Raw genomic sequence first — 4,995 nt, 5'->3', positions numbered from 1 at the left:
TGAACATGCTGTGCTACATCACATCTCACAGGCAAACAAGTTCAGACTCCTCACCAAGGTACTCCAGGCCCCGCACAATCACGTTCCAGCTAGTTTGTTCTTCAAATACTGTTCAGCAAACCAGAGCCTGAGCCCTTTCTGTTCTTTGGCCTGAAATTCCTTTCCTCCAGATCTTCAAATGGCTGCTTCATCTCACCACTGAATTTCAACTCAAATGCCATCTCCTCAGGGAGGTCTTCCCAGAGCGCCCAGTAAAAACAAGACCCTGTCCTCAGGTCCCCCTAATGACATTGATGTGACACAGTTTCCTTTACACTATTATTGTGATCTGACATTTTCTCATTTATTGACTAGCTCCCAGGCTCTCCACTAGAGTGTAAGCTTCCTGAGAGCAGGGATCTTGTCTAGTTTGTTCACCACTGACTCTTCAGGGCTAGGATGTTTGATGAGTCTATAGGAAATCATTAAGTACGTGTTATATATGAGATGGAAGAGGGAAGGAGCAATCGACTAGTAGACGTTGCTTTGAAATGCTCCCAGCAGCCCACATCAACAGCCAGAGTAGTAAAGTAATAGCCTCTGCTCCGCCACCCACTCGTATAATGGAAAAGAGTCTCCGTTTCCTCCTAAGGAAACTAAGAGGATTGTTGTGAGGACTAAGAATGAAATGCTTAGTGAACATCAAGTGTGAACCAGAGTAAGTGCTTCATATACTTATTGTGTAAGTATATGAAGCACTTACCTAAAGCTTTGTCCATACCACCATCAATATCATCACCATCATTATCACCACCATCACCACTATCATCATCATCATCATCACCATGGTCATCATTAGCTACACTGCAGCTTAGGAATGGTCCGGGTTAAACCTTCCCTTTTGGTGACTCCTCTTAGCCTTTGCTATAAGATGCTTCTTGCTCTCGTTTCCTGTCCTTAGCTGGTTACACTTGAATCACACAGAAGCACTGTTGGTTTCCTGCCCCAAATGATCCCAACCTTTCTCCCTGCTAATAGAACCCTAATTATCTGATGATCAAGAATGAAGACACAATGGTCTGCATCCTAACTTGCTGAGCATGTGTGCTGCACCTCCTGGTCAAGACTCCAACAGACCTCACCAAAATGCCATTTCAAATGGAACATGACAAGTAAACAGTGATGTCCACGTTTCTCAGATTTTTCTGGGGGATAACTGGTACTTAACAAAGGAGGACCTGGAAAAAGTGTTCCCTGGATTTTTGGAAAACCAAACAGACCCTCTGGCCATGAACAAAATAATGAAGGACCTGGACCAGTGCCGAGAGGGCAAAGAGGGCTTCCAGAGCTTTCCTTCACTCATTGCTCAGCTCAACATTGCATGCAATGACTATGATGCAGTCCACATGAAGCAGAAGGGAAAGAAGTAGAAACAGGCAGAATTGACAAACTACTCCCACGCTGATAAGAGTTATCCCAAAGAGCTGCTTAAGGAATCTGCCCCACAGCTTCCCCTACATAAGGAGTTTATGAGCTGATTGGGGCCCTTTAGAATGAGTCCAAATAAAATCCAACTCCCATTTTACAAGTAGAAAAAGAAAAGTCAATTCATTGCCAGCTTTTGATTTTTATATTGTTTGCATCCTCTTGCCTTCAATTAAAATTTCCTTTTTTCATACCTAAAATAATAACAATAATAATAAAGAATGAAGACACATTGATCTTAGAAAAGGTGGGCCCAGAGCTTAGTCTTGAGGGTAAATATATGAACCAGCTCTGGGGCAAAATTTCCTCCCACAAATGAAAGGCACATAAGCCTGACTTGAATACAGCTGCATAAGAATGTGATGTCTGGAATTGTTACAGGCGTCTTGTGATCATGTGGCAAGGTGACATGTTGGGGATAGGAAATCAGACAGTGAGGAAAAACCTTAGACCTTCTTTAGTTACTGAACAGACTTTGGACTTAGATTTCAGTCTTCCTATTTGGCATCTCTATTGTCTAAGTCACATTTATATAAGTTGTTATTTGCAGCCAAAGGAATTCTTAACAGAGTCAGACTGCAAACAAAGTTTCAGGCTGTCTACGGAGCTCTGATCTGGCTCTCCTTTGAGCAGTATGTACTCTCGCCAGTCATGCACCCCTTTATGAGACACCAGCTGAGCTGGATCTGCTGGAGAAACTGCCTCTCATCTCTCTTGGTCCTATCCCACAGATGATGGAAAACACATTGAGACGCCCTTGGAGAGTGGATGAGTATTAGAATGGAGAACTAAGATGGCACCACAAGAACATTCCCACTTGGAGGGAGGAAGGAGTGGGGTATAAGTGTAAAGGCTTTCTGTATCTGGGTATTTAAAGCTGATGATCCTGACAGAGAAAAAGTAGAATGCTAGAGATACTAAGCCCTCAGAATAGATTTATGGTTAAATCTGGGGTTCATCTTGTTTCAGGGTTAGTAATTTAACACAGGACACACTGGACAAAAGAGGTCTGGTGATACAACACTTAAGTGCTCAGCTGCTAAATGAAAGATGGGTGGTTCACACTAATCCAGAGGCTCCATGGGAAAAAGACTTTGTGATCCGCTCCTGTAAAGATCACAGTCTAGAAGATCGCACGGGGACAGTTCTAGCCTGTCATGTGGGGTCACTATCAATCGGAAACAACCCATCAGCACCTAACACCACTACCACACTGGACTTTGTCCCAAAGTGAGGCTTTCTTTTTTTTTTTTTTTTGTACTATATCTCCTCTAAGGATCTCTGGTAGTGTAGTGTTTACGAATCGGGCTGCTAACCTCACAGCCAACAGTTCAAAACTACCAGCTGTTCTGTGGGAGAAAGATGAGGCTTTCTGCTCCCGTAAAGATTTACAGCCTCGGAAACCCTGTACAGGGTCGCTATGTGTAGGAACAAACCCCATGGCACATAACCACAACAAATCTCCTCTACCAGGATAGTGGAAGGAAGTGGTAAACCGAAATCCAAACCTACTGCTGTCAAATGAATTCTGATTCACAGTAAACTTATAGGACCACGTAGAACTGCTCCATAGGGCTTCCAAGACTGTAAATCTTTACAGAATCAGCCAGTCTCATCTTTTCTCCCTCAGAGTTGCTGGTGGGTTCAAACTGCCAGTATTTCAGTTAGCAGCCCAATACCTAACCCTCTGTGCTATCAAAATTCCTTCAAAGGAGTGAGAAGTCATTAAACAACTAAAGGAATCCCAGTCTCTTTCTGGTAAATGCTCAGTCTTTCTCTCTGTTTCTCTTTCTTTCCCTTGGTGGATTCTAGGAATCAGGGGAAACTTATATGTCACCTCAGAAAAATGAGAGGGAAGGCCTGAAGTAGTTCTCTTGACTCCCTCCTGGTCTCCACAGATTGAACTCAGATTCAGAACTCATGGTCTTTTCTTCAGCATGACCAGTGCTCTGTGGCTCCCCCACTGGGCTGATTTGTTCTCCCCCTGCTCCCATCCACACTCTCAGCCACACACACCACCTGGCCTGGTTCAGCCTCCCCCTTTTCCTGGTCTCTCCTATGGGATCACCTCAACCTTCACCATGGCAGCTCCTCTTCTACTTCCCACACCTCCCAGTAGCAGCGTGTGGATACGTCTAGATTCCACTATAGGAGCCAAAGGAGACCATCCACCATCTTTGCTGTCTCCTTGCCCAGCCAGTGCTGAGACTCTTTTCTGGGCAGTAGCTGGGATGCTTCTCAATGAGAGCGCCAACTCTCCTCAGTCTACCTTGACAAATTAGCCTTGACATCCAAAATAACCCCCAATATATCTGTATTTTGTTACACTGCATCTCTCTTTAGTTTCACTGGGAGGGGATTGTGGGGGAAGTTGGATGATCCAGCCCAACCACTGCTTTCCCTGTCTTCCTTCTCACTCCTCCCTCCCAGTACTAGGAGAGGTTTCCTTCCCTTCACAGCATGATGGGAATTTTCTCTAGTTATTTTTCCTTGTCTGCTCTAGTGATATCAGTCTTCCAGGATATTTTCATTTTCCTCTTCCCTGGAGCACGAATCTCATGGCTTTGCCTCAGTAGGTCGGTGGAACTTCAGAGGGAAGAGCTAGCTTATCCATGTTAGCATAGATGGCAAGCAATATCTACCCCAATTACATTCATCTCCACACACTTTGAGGACTTGTTAAGTTGCTGCAGAGACAACCTTCACTGCTTGCCAGGATCTCTAGTCTTTTGACTGGATTTATTTCCAAATGAGAAGCCAGTGATGCTCCCCTCCTGCTGGGCTTGTTTAGCAGATGCCAGTGGCTCTTTCCCGACCTTCCCTCTCCGTTTCAGCCAATTGCTGTTTCCCGGCTGAGCCTCCACAAGGCAGAGCAGCCCAGCTCAGGTCACATCACCCTGCACCCAGACCAGAACAGGGCCACCCTGAGGTATCTGGGCTAGACAAGAAAGGCTTCCTGGATGAATTTAGCCCTGAAGGGGCTGGTGACGATCAGGTGGGGGAAAGGATGGGCAGGCTTGCTCAGTGGCTTGGAGGACAGAATGTGCACTTGCCCTGGAGTCTTCCTGGTCAAACCTCTGCTTGACCTTCAAGACTCAACTTCAAAGATCTCTGACGTTCCATCAGCATTGTTGGCACATACTCTGTGCCAGATAGTGAGAAAGACGGAGACCCTTCCCAGTCAAGGTTGCTAAGCCTCTCTATCAGCTTGGCCTCTGGCAGCTTCTCCGCAGTTGCCCTAATCTCCTAGAGTTCAGGCCTGGTCCCTTGGCCCTGGGTTAGGAAGATCTCTCTGTGGCCCTCTAAAAACTCATTCCCTGGGCTTCAAATTGACTGACCATGCACTACCTACCCCCAGCCTTCAATTATCCATCCTTGTCCTCAAGCATGCTTCCAAATTCATCATTTGGTTGTGTGCCTTTGGCAAATTTCTTACTCTCTCTGGGCAGTTTCTCTTTCCTAATATGAGGGTCATTATCTACTGCTTGCAAAAGTCTGGATTACCTATGTTCGTGTATGTAATACACTTGT

General features: G+C 45.4%; 1 pseudogene; it reads left to right on the top strand.

The window, feature by feature from the left end:
- Positions 1-1,125: 1,125 nt before the first annotated feature.
- LOC102815153 lies at positions 1,126-1,409 on the top strand (annotated as a pseudogene).
- The last annotated feature ends 3,586 nt before the right edge of the window (positions 1,410-4,995 follow it).

This window comes from Chrysochloris asiatica, unplaced genomic scaffold (assembly GCF_000296735.1).
Source record: "Chrysochloris asiatica unplaced genomic scaffold, ChrAsi1.0 scaffold00028, whole genome shotgun sequence".
Taxonomy (NCBI): Eukaryota; Metazoa; Chordata; class Mammalia; order Afrosoricida; family Chrysochloridae; genus Chrysochloris; species Chrysochloris asiatica.
This window is presented reverse-complemented; position numbering and strand designations above follow the sequence as displayed.